Consider the following 16915-nt stretch of genomic DNA (forward strand, 5'->3'; position numbering starts at 1 on the left):
GGAACATTGTGGGCTGAGGTGGGGCCTGGAAAGATTCATTTCTTGGTTCATTTATGCAGTGCCTTCTCAGTGCTACAGAGGATCACGGACTCTTCTTGGGTCAGGATATGGAAGGCATAATCCTGACCTCGAGGCAGATGTGTCTAATGGGACATCAGAACTGGGTGAGGAATAGTCTTTGAGTGCACACCCCACTGATCATACCCTTTAAAAACTGTTTTACTGATAGCCTCTTGTTTGTGCCACATGTCAGAGTAGACTGGACCAGTGGCTGGTACCTGGTCAAACTGATCATTAAAAAAAAAAAAAAGGAAACCAGGAGATTCAGAGATTGAAACTGGGATCATTGCAAACAAAAGTCATAACCAAGGCCATGTGCAAATTCTATGGGTCAACAGAGAAGAGAAAGTGGGCAAGTGCAGGGAAGCTGCCTTTTAGGAGCCAAGGCTGGGATGGGGACCATCTCGGTGGGGCAGAGCAGAGAGATAAGCCTAGGAGAGGCGGATTCTGCTGAGCCTTCAGCCTGAAGTGCTCCTTAAGCGTGTCTGCAATATGAAGAGCACCAAAGAGAATCTCTGAATGAGATTTATCTTGTGAGTTAAAAAGAGCAGAATGAAGACACAGGAAGGAAGGAATAGCTCTGCCTGAGTTTATGAGTTCATTGTAGAGCCGATTCCAACTCCAGCACTCTCTACACTCACCATACAAAGAATAGGAGGCCACAACAGGTTTTAGAAATTCAAGGAAAAGTTACTTATTGACACAACTTTTGGCTTTAGTCTTATGGAAAGAAACTTTCGTGTGTTCACTGATGGATTACCATCATCTCTAGAGGGATATAATAGGTGCTCAGTAAATAAACAATGTATGTACTCTGGCCAGTGTTTAGGGAGAGAGGGAAGCCTGGCCTGGGATTAGAACATCTTTGGACCGTATAGCACCATGTAGCAGGAGAAAGGGTCTTTTTAGAAAGGGGAGAGCCCAGAGCTGAGCTTAGTCAGACCTGGAGCTGGCTTTCTGCCTAATGAACGACCCCCCCAAAATTCTAAGAACACTGGATTTGTCACCTCACTTAATGTATTATAGGGATTATTTAATTTCCTCCTCCAATAGCTTTATGAGGCACTCTTACTTTCATCTTTCAGATGAATAAACTGAGACCTAGAGAAGCTAAATAACTAATGGTCATCATCTAGTAACTGAGAGACCAGGGACTTGAGTCTACCTGCAAAGTCCATGTACTTGATCTCTAGGATACTTGTCTCTTAAAACACAATCATAAACCAGGCCATCAGCATACCAATTGCTTCTAAATGCCTACATGTTTTATGATCTGCTGCATGTTTGTTGCACAAGGTATAATCTTGAACCCATGAAAATAACCACTCTGAGTAAGAAAAATCAAGTCCAAGGGGGAGGAAAAAAAAAACCCATCGGCTTCCCTATTTATTTGCACTCACTTGTTTGAAGAACTGAGACTTTAAAGAGGAAGGCTGAAAAAAATCCTTCAAGGATCAACAAGCCAGCAGCTTGAGTATTTCAGAAAAGAATATTTTCAGCATCAGCTCCGAATAGACATTCAATGAATACTTGCTGACTGGGGGGAATTAGACAGATTTTCATGATTGACATGACATGGGAACTAATTGCAAAACCTATTTGAGGAACAACTTGATGAAGCAAAGCAAAATGAAATGGGCCCATGTGAAAGCAGCATAATGGTATTAGACTTGCAGTCGCTGGAGCTGCAGGCAAGCCGAGGAGAAGACTGTTAAGTGTAAACAATGTACTGGCAAGGACCAAATGGAATTTCTTTGACTCAATAATTTTTTGAAAACTGTTTATACAGTTGGTATATTAAATGCCGTGGAAATTGTTTTGAGTCTCTGCAAGCAGGTTGCTGCATTTAATCCCCACATAAATCTATGTGCATTTCAAATGTTATTGTGGCACAAACTCATAATAGCAACCTCTCCTCCATTTATTATTTTAGCATTATGATAATATTTAAGAATACAGTCTTGAAAATTTTATTGTGACAGGATGTAATCAATAGTTCATCTTCACGGGCGGGAAGGGAAACCAAATGGAAGGTGGTTTAACGAATGGTAATGCGGAGCTTGTATTCCTGAGAAATAACTGTGGTCTTTTCCATTTTCAATTGAAATGCAGCCCCCTGAGAGTCTTCTGGTGTTTGGGAAGTCAAGTTGTCTTATTAAATTGTGCAGAAATTGACAGATTCCAAACAAATAGAGAGAGTAATCATTGGAGAGGGCACAATAATCTGGCAATATGGAAATTACAAATTATAATATTTTCTCCCTTGAGTCAATGAAATATGCAAAAGAACAACTCCACACTACAATGGAGTTTGTATAATCCCTGGGTAGCTGCTGTTAGCGAGCTATTTTATCACAGTTGTGTACTTCCTCAGTTAATAATGAAGGCACAAAATGTTTAAGATGAATTATAAAATTCTCCTTAAAGTTCAGTTTTTACATAAAATTGCCACTGGGAAGCATCAAAATGCTTTGGCAACCAATGATATAAATCTTTTAAAATGTCTGTATAAACCTTACCCAACATTCTGCTTTTTGGCTCTAACCCTTTTATTTATGACAGGGAATTTCTCTAATCTGTTTTCAGCCTATTACGGTACACAGTAATCTTGGTCCGAAAGAAATAGAAAAATTTAGCTCTGCCAGAAATGTTTTTCCACCTTGATATTATCTTAATATGTTTGTGTCCCAGAGTGTTTATCTGTGGAATATGATGTGGAAGTACAATTCTGGTGATGAGGATGATATTAGTCCATTCTTTATTCAGCAATACTTGGTGTCTGTCCTCAGCTTAGGAGCCCCTGAGATGGAGTGAGCATAGCACGGGGACCCCGCCTTGGAGGTGGGCATGGCCACTTTGTGTCACATCCTTACTCTTAAGACAGCATTTGCTGTAGATAAAGTCCTCAGTTAACTCCCAATTACTCTCAAACCTTATCCACCTTCCCAGCTTCTAAGACCAGGCCTTGTCAATTTCACTGCTTATCAATTTCTCCCAGAGTGAAAGGATCTGAAGAAGGGGAGATCGTATCAATATGGATCTGATAAAAACTGTAGGGAAAGGTCTGCATCTCAAGGCGGTTGAACATGCCCTTCTTTCCTCTACAGAGGAACCCACAATTGCCTCATTTAATGTAAGTGTCCTGGGTTTGCCAGTTAACACTTGATGTGGGCAGACTTTCTTTATTTATTTGCATATTCCCGTTGCTAACTCTAATTGCTGCTTCCTACAAACCTTTGTCTATGTCTTAGTTTCTCCCCAAATGAAATTAGAACTTTATGTGTTTCAACTACACATCTTCTACTGAACATGAGTCAAGTAATACTTATAGAGATAGCATGTCAACCCCAGGGAAACATCTGGAATGTGGAGATAAGCAAGAAGCTGAGGGTGAAATATATATGAGGGAAACCCAGGTAGCCACAACCTTGCAGTCAAGCAAGTCCTGAATGCTAAGGTAGCTTTCACATACCAGAGAAGGACACACGTTCAAAGAACAACAATAACTCCTAAACATTTCCTCTAAAAGAAGCTTCAGACAAACAAGAACATGACCAATAATTATAAAGGCATCAGAATCAAAGAGACCCCCAGAAACCTAACCAGAGAGACTTTATGTGGTTTGATAGGTGTAGGGCTGGTCACCAAGACAAGATGATTTAATCAAGAATTTAAAAGGACTTAGCAAAACCCAAAGAAGTACAATTCTGGTGGTGATGATGATATTAGTCCATTCTTTATTCAACACTTTTATTTACATAAAATTGCCACTGGGAAGCATCAAAATGCTTTGGCAACTAACAATATAAATCTTTTAAAATGTCTGTATAAACCTTACCTAGATCTCTACCTAACCCTTCCCATAGATCTCTCTGCTCAATCCTTGTAATGCTTGAAATCCGTGCACACAGGAAACCACCTTTATTTTTTAAATTTTTTAATTTGTTTTAATTAGTTATACATGACAGTAGAACGCACTTATATACTTCGATATATCATACATAGATGGGATATAATTCCTCATTTTTCTGAGTATACATATTGTAGAATCACATTGGTCATACAGTCACATACATACATACAATAATAATGTCTGTTTCATTCTACTGTCTTTCTTATCCCCACACCCTCTGCCTTCCCCTCCTTTCACTTCCCTCTACCTAATCTAAGGTCACGCTATTCTTTTTTTTTCCGCATTACAATTCTTTATACACATATACACCACAATTTTTGTATCTCTGTTTGTATAGGAAAACACCTTTAATGGATGCAAGGTATATAAAATTCAATGCTCAATTAACTGGAAGGGGAATATTTTGTATATTTTGGCACACTTCTGAATTAAATATAGGCATATAGATAGAAGGAAAAATTGAAGTAAAGCTTGAACTTCTGAAACATGCTAAAAATGTAATTCAGAAATCATTTATCTTGTGTTAGTTTTTGAAACGTAATTCAGTAAACACTGTTACTTGATGCTCTTACAATGAAATATAGGTGAAAAATGATGACACCCATTCTTTTGTTTATCTTTTTTATCTTAGAGCATTATAATTATGCACAGTGTTTGGGTTCATTTTGACAAAACCATACATGCAAGTAATTTGATTTCAATCTCCATCCCCCACTTTCCAGGCCCTTCTCCCTCCCCCATTCTCTCTTCTGTACTCTACTAAACTTCCTTTCTTCTATAAATACATCTAGATGAAATTCCCTTTGGTACCTCTAAATATGATTATAACATGATCTTGTAAAGTCCATTCCATATTTCCTCCCCTTTCCCATCCTTCTTCCTTTACTTATTTTTAAATTTAATCTAATTAGTTATACATGATAGAAGAATGCATTTTAATGCATTGTGCACAAATGGAGCACAACTTTCCATTTCTGTGGTTGTACACAATGTAGCATTACACCACATGTGCAGTCATACATTTACCTAAGGTAGTGATGTTCATCTCACTCCACCATCTTTCCTACCCCCATGCCCCCTCCCCCTTTCTCCCTCCCCTTTGTCCAATCAAAGTTTCTGCATTCTCCCCACGTGCCTCCCCCACCACCCCATTATGGATCAGCATCCATTTATCAGAAATAAATGGGATTGTTTTTTGGGGGAATGGTTTACTTCACTTAGCATGATATTCTCCAACTCCATCCATTTACCTGCAAATTCCATAATTTCATTCTCTTTTAATTCTGAGTAATAAATATTCCATTGTGTATATTGTGTATAATATATGTACCACAGTTTCTTTATCCATTCATCTATTGAAGGGCATCCAGGTTGGTTCCACAATTGAGTTATTATGAATTGAGCTGCTATAAACATTGATGTGGCTACATCACTATAGTATGCTGATTTTAAGTACTTTGGGTATAGACAGAGGAGTGGGATAACTGGGTCAAATGGTGTTTCCATTTTAAGTTTTCTAAGGAATTTCCATACTGCTTTCCATAGTGGTTGTGCCAATTTGCAGTGCTACCAGCAATGTATGAGTGTACCTTTTTCTCCACATCCTCACCAACACTTGTTATTGCTTGTATTCTTGATAATTGCCATTCTGACTGGAGTGGGATGAAATCTTAGATTTGATTTGCATTTCTTTAATTACTAGAGAAGTTGAACTTTTTTTCATATACTTGTTGATCGATGTATTTCTTCTTCTGAGAAGTGTCTGTTCAGCTCCTTAGCCCATTTATTGATTGGGTTATTTATTTTTGGGGTGTTAAGTTTTTTTGAGTTCTTTATATATCCTGTAGATTAATGCTGTATATGATATGTGTGTAGTAAAGATGTTCTTCCAATCTGTGGGCACTCTCTTCTCATTATTGATAATTCTTGATTTTATTTCTTGCACTTTAGGAGTCTGGTTAAGGAAGTCAAGACCTAATCTGACATGATAAAGATTTGGATTTACTTTTTCTTCTCTTAGGTGCAAGATCTCTGGTCTAATTCCTAGGATCTTGATCCACTTTGAATTGAGATTTGTTCATGGTGAGAGATAGTGGTCTAATTTCATTTTTCTGTATATGGATATCCAGTTTTCCCAGCACCATTTGTTGAAGAGGCTATCTTTTCACCAATGTATGTTTTCAGTGCCTCTGTCTAGTATGAGATAACTGTATTTGTGTGGGTTTGTCTCTGTGTCTTCTATTCTGTATCATTGGTCTACATGTCTATTTTGATGCCAATACCATGCTGTTTTTGTTACTACAGCTCCACAGCATAAAGTTTGGTATTGTGATGCCTCCTACTTCACTCTTCTTGCTAAGGATTGCTTTGGCTATTCTGGGTCTCTTATTTTTCCAAATGAGTTTCATGATTACTTTTTATATTTTTATGAAGAATGTTGTTGGGATTTTAATTGGAATTGCATTAAATCTGTGTAACACTTTTGGTAGTATGGCCATTTTGACAATATTAATTCTTTCTATCCAAAAATATTTATTAGACAGACAGAATATTATCATCTCAATAGATGCAGAAATAATTTTGGGAGATCTTTCCATCTTCTTCAGTGTCTTTCTTTAGTGTTCCATAGTTTTCATTGTATAGGTCTTTCACCTCTTTTGTTAGATTGATTCCCAAGTATTTTATTTTTTGAGGCTATTGTGAATGGGGCAGTTTTCCTAATTTCTCTTTCTGCGGGTTCATCACTGATGTATAAAAATGCAATTGATTTATGGGTATTGATTTTATATCCTGCTTCTTTGCTGAATTCATTTATTAATTCTAGAAGTTTTCTGGTGAAGTTTTTGATCCTCTAGGCATAGAATTATGTTGTTGGAAAATATTGATGGTTTGAGTTCTTGTTTTCCTACTTGTATCCCTTTAATTTCTTTTGTCTATCTAATTGCTCTGGCTACAGTTTTAAGGACTATGTTGAATAGAAGTGGTGAGAGAGGGCATCCCTGTCTTGTTCCAGTTCTTATAGGGAATGCCTCCAATTTTTCTCCATTTAGAATAATGTTGGTTTTTGGATTAGCATACATAGCTTTTACAATGCTGTGGTATATTCCTACTATCCCTAGTTTTTCTAGTGTTCTGAACATAAAGGAGTGTTGTATTTTATCAAATGCTTTTTCTGCATCTATTGAGATGATAATATGATTTTTATCTTTAAGTCTATTGATGTGATGAATTACGTTTATTGATTTCCATATGTTGAACCAACTTTGCATCCCTAGAATGAACCCCACTTAATCATGGTGCACTATCTTTTTAATATATTTTTGTATGCAATTTGCCATAATTTTATTGAGAATTTTTACATCTATGTTCATTAGGGATATTGGTCTGAAGTTTTCTTTCCTTGATGTGTCTTTGCCTGGTTTAGGTATCAGGGTGATACTAGCCTCATAGAATGAGTTTTCTATTTCATGGAATAATTTGAGGAGTGTTGGTATTAATTCTTCTTTGTAGGTCTTGTAGAACTCAGCTGAGAATCTGTCCGGTCCTGGGATTTTCTTGGTTGGTGGCTTTTGATGGTATCTTCTATTTCATTGCTCGAGATTAATCTGTTTAAATTATGTATGTCCTCCTGATTCAGTTTGGGCAACTAATATTTCTTTAGAAATTTGTCAGGTCTTCAATATTTTCTATTTTATTGGAGTGTACATTTTCAAATAGTTTCTAACTATCTTCTGTATTTCAGTGGTATCTGTCATGATATTTCCTTTCTCATTATGAATTTTAGTAATTTGAGATTTCTCTCTCCTCCTTTTTGCTAGGGTAGCCAACGGTTTATCAATTTTATTTATTTTTTTCAAAGAACCAGCTTTTTGTTTTCTCAATTTTTTTGAATTGTTTCTTTTGTTTCAGTTTCATTGATTTCAGTCCTGATTTTAATTATTTCCTATCTTTATTACTTTGGCATTAATTTGTTCTTCTTTTTCCAGGGCTTTGAGATATAATGTTAGGTCATTTATTTGTTGACTTTTTTCTTCTTTTAATGAATAAGCTCAATGCAATGAACTTTCCTCTTAGCACTGCCTTCATAGTGTCCCAGAGATTTTGGAATATTGCATTGGAATTCTCATTTACCTCTAAGAATTTGTTTTATCTTCTCCCTGATGTCTTCTGCTGTCCATGTGTCATTCGATAGCATATTATTTAGTCTTCAAGTGTTGGATTAACTTGTATTTTTAATGTTATCATTGCTTTCTAATTTCATTCCATTATGGTCTGATAGACTGCAGGATACTACTTCTATTTTTTTTAATTTACTAAGAGTTGTTTTGTGGCATAACAAATGGTCTGTTTTAGAGAAGGATCCATGTGCTGCTGAGAAAAACTTGTATTGGCTTGTTGATGGATGAGATATTCTATATTTGTCTGACAAATCTAAATTATTGCTTATATTATTGAGTTCTATAATTTCTTCATTTAGTTTTTGTTTGGAAAATCTATCCAGTGGTGAAAGAGGTGTGTTAAAGTCACTCAGTATTATTGTGTTGTGGTCTATTTGACTCTTGAAGTTGAGAAGGGTTTGTTTGATGTAGGTAAATGCTCCATTATTTGGGGCACAGGTATTTACGATTATTATGTCTTGTTGATGTATGATTCCCTTAAGCAGTATAAAATGTCCTTCTTTATCCCTTCTGACTAACTTTGGTTTGAAGTCCACTTTGTCTGATATGAGGATGGAAATCCCTGCTTGTTTACCCAGTACATGTGAGTGGTATGTTTCAACTTCAAATTCATTCTCTGGATGTCTTTCCCTGTGAGATGAGTCTCTTGAAGGCAGCGTATTTTGGGGTCTTTTCTAAAAATACAATCTGCCAGTCTGTGTCGTCTTTTAATTGATGAGTTTAGGACATTAACATTCAGAGTTATTGTTAAAATATGATTGGTATTCCCACTCATTCTGGTTTGTTTTGATTTTTTTCTTGACTTGGTTTCTCCTTTGGTTGGTTTTTCCTTTAATGTAGTTCCTTCCTTTGCTGATTTTCATTATTGTTTTTCATCTCCTCCTCATGGAATATTTTTGCTAAGAATGTTTGGTAGAGCAGGCTTTCTCACTGTAAATTCTTTTAACTTGTTTATCATGGAAGGCTTTTATCTTGTCATCAAATCTGAAGCTTAATTTTGTTAGATATGAGATTCTTGGTTGGCATCCATTTTCTTTCAGAGCTTGGTATATATATTCATTTTAGGCTCTTCTGGCTTTGAGTATCTGGGTTGAGAAATCTGCTGAGATCTGAACTGGTTTACCCCTATATGTAATCTGAAACTTTTCTTTTGCAGCTTTTTAAATTCTATTCATACTCTGTATGCTAGGCATTTTCATTATAATGTGACTTGGTGCATATCTGTGTGGTAATTTTGTGCATTTGGTGCCCTGTAAGCCTCTTGTATTTGATTTTCCAGTTCATTCTTCATGTTTGGAAAATATTCTGATATTATTTCATTGAGGAGATTGTGCATTCTTTTGGTTTATATCTATGTACCTTCCTCTTTCCTGATAAATCTTAGATTTAGATTTAGTCTTCTGATATTTTCCCATAATTCTTGGAGTTTCTGTTCATAATTTCTTACCATCTTCACTGTGTGGTCAACTTTATTTTCAAGAGTGTATATTTTGTCTTCATTGTCTGAGGTTTTATCTTCCAAGTAATCTAGTCTGTTGGTAATGCTTTCTATTGAGTTTTTTATTTGGTTTATTGTTTCCTTCATTTCAAGGATTTCTGTTTGTTTGTTTTTCAGAATATCTTTATTGAAGTAATCTTTTGCTACTGTATTTGTTCTCTTATCTCTTTGTTGGAGTGATCAATTGTTGTCTGCATTTGCTCTCTTAGGTCATTGTTTGATTGGCAGATCATTTTAATTATGTACATTCTGAACTTCTCTGACATATCATCTACTATGTTGTCAATGGATTCAATGGTTGTGTTATCTTGTTTTGTTTGGAGAACTTTCTTCACTTGTCTTTTCATGTTTTCTGTGTGTCTCCCTTTATAGCATTGTGGATCCTAGGTATTACAATTTCTACCCTATAATTTTATAGTGCCCCTGTAGGTTACTGATGACTCGCTTTTAAGCAGGAGATCAATATTAACAACACCCAGTGCAAACAATACACAGTCTTAAACCAAATAGTTCCTCTTTAGATGATTACAGTTTCATCCAATAAACAGGAATGATGTGTTCAATTTTTATCTGCAATATAAACAGCTGGTTTGCAAAAGGGTCTACAGATTCTAATGGTGGACAAAGAGAGAAATGGGGGAAGTGTAGGATGTGATGTTTATGATGTAGGAGGTAAGAATATAGAGGTATTAGATCATAGGAAGAGTGAAAGATGAATCAAAAGAAGTTGGATGTCAACAGGAGAAAAGAGAGAAAGAGGCAACCCAGTACAAGGCTCCCTCCTACTTCTGCAACATGATGGTGGCTATTAGCACCCTTAGCATGATACCTCTGATGTAACCAAGCCTGTGGAGACCTTAGTGATGATCTTCTGGGTCCTGGCTAATGTCCCTAGATGGATGCAGCTACATCCATAGTGAGTGGTAGGGTAGCATCAAACTTGTAAGTACCTTGGTGTTGGATTTACAGCCACTGGCTGATATCCCAAGATAGGAGCTGCTGCAAATAAAGATGGTATTGGCAATACTGAAATAGCATTGGAGGTATCTCAAGATGGCGGCAATCACTTTTAGAGATGGGGATGAACAGGCAAGTTAATTATGGCTTTGGGTGCCTGTTTGGAGATGCAGCACTATGGTATGCCAGCGTGGTCCTCAACATGGTGGGCAGTCTTCTGCCTGGGCTTTTCAGGGATTGGTGGGGCTGTCCTGGGCCTGCCTGGTCTCCATCCAGATTGGTAGGGCTGTCTGGATACCCATTCTTAAACACAGCACTATGGAATTAATGAATAAGCAGAACAACTGACTCAGATTACAGGAGCTGACTGTGGACTCCTCTGAGTCATAGGAGAGGCTGCTGGTGGAAGAAGGTGTCTTGGAGAAGGTATATTCCAGGTTGAAGGTTAGAATTCAAGAGCATGGATGCAGCAAGAATGAGGGCAGGGGCATGTGAACAAGGACAGGCTCATCTGTTGGACTTAATGGTGGGTGACAAGTACATGCATACGGCTGGGTAAGGTCCTCACAGAGTGCCTTGGAGAGAGGCCTGGGGTTGGATGTAGGGCTGAAGTGGACCCTGATTGCACAGAAAAACCCTACTTTTAGTGCAGGAGGACAATTTGGTCGTACCAGCTATGTTAACCTCTCCTGGCAACCCTGGAAAGGGAAAATGTTTGAAAACTCCTAGTAAAAATCACCAGGGTTAGCCCAAGAGGTCTGAACTAGATGGTTTCTACAATATTGCTTGGGTATCAAAATTTCACAATTTCAATTTTTTTCTGATTAAGACGAGTTACAGTGAGCATCATTCCTATTGTAGCCCCTTTGCTCAGTGTAGCTCTGTTGGTTGAATTGGCTTCCTGCTACTCTATAAACCCCCAGAGACCACAAGCCACATCCTCTTCCTCCTCTCTGCATCTCCAACAAAGCATCAGAGTCATATATTATTCCACTGGTACCATCAGCTCTCGGTCTGATACAGGAGCCTCTAGCTACCCAGGGTTTTTGTGTATACACCAAAAAGCCGGTAAGGCCTCTGGTCCACCAAGACCTAATTAGCAATCTGGCACCTACGAACCCTGAAACAACTCAGCAAGAAGACTTCAACACCCTCAGCCCTTTGGCTCAAAGTCTTTGATGCAATATAAATGGGTGGACACAGCACGGTTCATTTAATTACCCTGCCATTTTAACTGAATGCTCTTTGACTTAATTTTATCTCAATGAGTATAAAGCGTCGAGAGACTCACCCATAAACATGCAGTTGCCCCTGACAGTTTCTGGGAAGGAGCCCCAAGGGGCAGGGGATGGTGATTTACAGAACGCTAACAGTGCTGCAGAACAGCTTTGGCACCAGAAGTTTCTAGGGCTTAATTACTGCCTTTAAAATTTAAGCCAGAGTTAGACACTGAGCAGTACCCACTAGAGGAAAAGGGGCATGACTGTATAGCTAACAAAAGACTCTTAAGAGGATGCCAGTGTCCTCCGGTCTCATCTAGACTACAAAGACACCAACCTAAACAAGCCATTGTTCTTTCTATGGCCAATTTAATCCATTCTTTCTGTGGCCTACATTTTCCATATTAAAAAAAATCTAACCCCTTTGGATCCAACTAAAGTATTCTACCCCAGAGGCTGTGACAATACGTACTTGCCCCTAAAATGGCATCAGAATTCCTTTCTCTGTTGCTTTTAGACAGTTTCTAACCAGGGATATAAAAATGCTAAGGAGTCTCAAAAAATTTTGCACAGTTTTAATTCTGGTGAACCACCCTTTCCTTTTGCCCCTTAACTGTTAAAAATATACTATATTTTTAGGGGGACCTCTGAGCCCTTAAAATACATAACAAGCCCACAAATATTGCTTACCTGCTAGCTGTTTTAAGAATTAACAATTTAAGAGAAATTGAGGCCTGAGCAGAGTCAAGGTCTGGCGAGGACCCATGTCCTGGTTTACTTAGAAGGGTTTTCTCGCTGCGTTGCTACATGTTGGAGAGGTGAGAGGGCTGTCTGGGGCCTCCTCTATAATTTAAAGCATTTGCACCCTTTCTCTTTCTTTGAAATGAGGAATCACTTTTCATTAAGAGAAATTGAATAATGCCCCCCCAGTCTTTCATTTAAGGGTAAAGGATGCCTCTTTGTTTTTGTTCCTTTTTGTACTTCAAGAATTTAGCAGCTTGCAGCCTGAGGGAAATATTCAGAAAACTAGCTACAGTCCTTAGGAGAGATGTAGAACTTGAGGGAATGGGTGCTGAGTTTCAAAGACAGCTAGACATACTGAAATCCACTTTCAGCAATCAAATGAAACATATTGGGAGATCTCTGGCATTGGGGAGCTAAGAGTTCTGTGGAAAGAGGACCACCACGGGGGCAGGGGTGGTTCTCCCCTTTTTACCTGGCTTACCTCATTCCTGGGACTTCCCAGCCCTCAATCAGCCTCTGGCAGTATGAGATTGTAATGAGTTCCCCCAAGAACCCCCATGTCTTTGGACAAGTGGTGACTGTTGCGTTTTCTGTTTGACTGTTGAATCACAGCTAAACCTTGCCTTCCCTGAGGAAACAGTTGCCTGACTTCCCTGTATGGCCATGGACACCTCCTTCTCTGCTGATTTTGTCATTATCACCTTTGTCATACCAACTTTCCTTCCAAAGGAGAGTGAATTCTAGAGCTCAGGGAAGATGTTTGGTTTTTATAGCTGCACAACTTAGCACATAGTAGGTGCTCCACAAGGACTTTCTGGCTGTCTTTGTCCTATGGGGCTTCTGTAACAAAATACCAGGAACTGGGTGGCTTATCAGCCACAGACATCTTTCTTTCTTAGTTCTCACAATCCAAGATCAAGGCACCAGAATCCCAGTGTCTGGTGAGGACCCATATCCTGGTTCAGAGGTGGTGTCTCCTTGCTGTGCCCTCACATGGAGGGAGACATGAGAGTGTTCTCTAGGTCTTTTAAAAGGGTGCTAATCCTATTTGTGAGTGCTCTGCCCTGAAAATCTCATCCCCTCCCCAATGACCCACCTCCTCATATTATCCATATCACTTTGGGGTTAGGTTTCGACATCCAAATTGGGGAGAACCCAAATATCTAGAGCACAGCACTGAGAAGAGTATTCTCAGTTGCAGGAGCTCCTTTATTCTTGCTCGTTGTATATACCAACATTATCTGCCTATAATATCAATATTCTGGTATTATAAAGAAATACCTGTCAAAAGTCTTGCAGGTCATTCTATAGTATCTCCTGAGGGAAGGGATTGATGCTGACCTGAAAGTTTTAGTTTTCCCAGAAGACAAGCTATGAAGGAATTGAATGTGACTAAGAGCAACCCCATTCCTATTCTCCAGGTATGTTAATATGACATGAAATGGATAATAACGAAATAACACTGTGGTGGAAAAGCCACTGCCAAGGAAGGACTGTCACTGAGCAGGGTTTCTGAAGGAGGAGAAGAGAATCATTTCACAGAACAGAACTGTGCTGTGCTACAAGCTTCCTCAGCAGATTCAACGTATGAGCCACATTGCCCTTAGTGGGCTCCCTGTCCATTATCCCACCAAGTCCTTTGATCCTTGCCGCACACTGTGTCAATTACATGCTCCAGGATTTATGTCAAATTTGCCAGGAGCCAGAAATTGTCCTGAGATTGTGAATAAGGAGAGTGAATTCCCAAGTATGAACAGCGGAGAATGATATTTGCTTTCTGTGGTGTGTGTGTGTGTGTGTTGTGTAGGAATTGGAAAGAATGGGTTTTCTATCTTTTATTCATTTTTTTAAATGAATTTGTTTCAAGATTGAAAGACTCAAAGGAAATAATCTAGATCATTTAATTATAATCATCCCTCAGATTAGCTCCAGGATACACCTCCCCAGGAAAAATTGGTAGATATTCTCATAAAATGGTGTCGTATTTGTATGTAACATCATTCTGTATACTTTAAATCATCTCCAGACCATTTACATTAGCTAAAACAATGGAAGTGCTATGTAAATAGTTGTTATGCTGTACTGCTTAGGGAGTAATGGCAAGGAAAAAAGTCTATACGTGTTCAGCACAGTCTCAAGTTTTAAAAAAAATATTTTTGATCCACAGTTGGCTGACTACATGGATACGGAGGGCTGACTAGATATGTTTGTAGTCTATCCAAAAGCATTGTGGGAAAGGAACCAGGTCACTGATTCAGCCAAACTGGGCCTCCATCTTGATACCATGTCTATTGGTTAATCTTGAGAATATCTTATCACCTCTCTGGGCTTTAATAATCTCATCCATAGAAAAAGTAGTTTAAATTGAATGATCTTTTTCCAGTACCAAAAATCTGCAACATAATGTCTCATAGTGTTGTAAACGCTATAACAGAACATTTCAATTTTCTAATTTACTTTATTTTACATTACGAAAGTATAAGTAGTTAATAAACAGAAATTGCCTTTTAACTCCAAGTTTTAGGGAATGAGATCTCCACTCAAAATATTTTCACACATAACTTATTAAATAAAAACATAAAGGAGGGAGAGAGGACATCAAATAAGGTATGTTCAATACTCATTATGCTATGTTCTTTGTGATCTTAAAAGTTATAGACAGTTTCACTGAATAAATATCTACCCTGAGCAAAATTTTCAGTTGTTACATTCCAGGAAATGCACTCTTTGAAGCACTAGAATCCCTTATTTTTATTTTTCCCTAAATATTTTCAAAACCAGTATAAGTGAAATATTATTGACATACAAGTAATTTCCATTTTCATAAGGCTCTATGGTCTTAACAATGAAGTAAACAGTGAATGGTGTAAAGTACACTGTGTTTTTGCTGTATTTCTTATAATTTTGAAGATATTTGTGATCACAGATTGAAAAATCCTTAAATTAATGGGTACAGGCAGTAAGAAGCATAGAGATTTATTTTTCAATAAGCAAATAAACAAGTAGTGAAAAGTTGGGGGCAGTGGATGCCTCCGTGTTAAACATGAGTATTTTAGGTCGGATCTGGAATGTCCCCACAGGCTCATATGTTGAAAGTTTAATCCCCAATGTAGCAGTGCTCAGAGTGGGGCTTTTGGGAAGCTATAAAGCTTCTTACCTCATCAGTGGATTAATCCATTGACAGATTAATCACTTAATGACATTAGTGGGAGGTGGTGGAAACTGTAGAAGGTATAATCTAGTTGAAGAAAGTGAGTTCTTGGGGGTGTGACCTTGCGGACTATATCTGTCCCCAGCTCCACTCCCCTTCCTGGCTGCCATGAGCTGAGTCATCTTTCTTCTCCATATTCTTCCATCATAATATTTGCCTCATCTTGAGTTCAAAGCAATAGAGCCAGCAAACCTTAGATTAAGACCTCTGAAACCATGGGCCAATATAAATATTTCTTCCTTTAAGTTTTCATATCAGGTATTTTGATCATAGTGCTGAAAAGCTGACTAACAGAAAATTCATACTAGGACTAGAGTAATTGAAATGACCGTAACTGATCCTGTAGTTTAGATGTTTGGAACTGGTTTACAAGAGAAATTAGGAAGGGTTTGGAGACGCAGGATAGAAAAGACTTAGAATATTGTAAGTGGAGCTTAACAGACCATACTGGGGTGAACCTAGAAATACCAGCATGCTAATAGGACTGTGGACAGTAAAGAATGTTCCCATGAGGTTTCAGATAAGAATAAGGACTCTGTTGGGAATTTAAATAGAGGTAATCCACGTTATATTCTGGCAAAGAACTTGTCTACATTTTGTCCATGTTCTGAATTTTGTGTGAGACTAAATTTAAAGGTGATGGATTAATTAATCTGGTGAAGAAAAATCCAAGGCAGCACAGCATTCAGGCTGTGGCTCTGGTATTGCTGGATGCCTTTGGCAAGATTTAAAATGATAATTGGTAACAAAAAGCACAGTAGAAAGATTTTTAAAAACTGAAGTTTTGCCAGAAAAGAAATACTTGTAAAATTGGGGCCAAGGAAGGTGTGGTTGCTGAAGAGATTAGTTGCTAAAGAGAAACTAAGTACTTTGCACTGAGAAAGTAGGAAAGGGGTTTGGGGCTCATCTCAGGAATCAGTAAGACCCTATGCTTCACGGGCTCAAGGGTATAAAAGTGAAAATTTGAAATATTTTGTTTTGAGAAGAGTGCCACTAATCTCTCCTGCTTACATAGAGCTGCCTAAAAAAAAAAAAAAAAAAAAAAAATTGTTTCCAAAGGATTCTTTTCACCGTGTTTAGACTTGCAGGGACTCAGAGCCACTTCAGCCATGAGCGCCAAGGGGTCCTAGCTGC

This window comes from Urocitellus parryii, chromosome 9 (genome assembly GCF_045843805.1).
Source record: "Urocitellus parryii isolate mUroPar1 chromosome 9, mUroPar1.hap1, whole genome shotgun sequence".
Taxonomy (NCBI): Eukaryota; Metazoa; Chordata; class Mammalia; order Rodentia; family Sciuridae; genus Urocitellus; species Urocitellus parryii.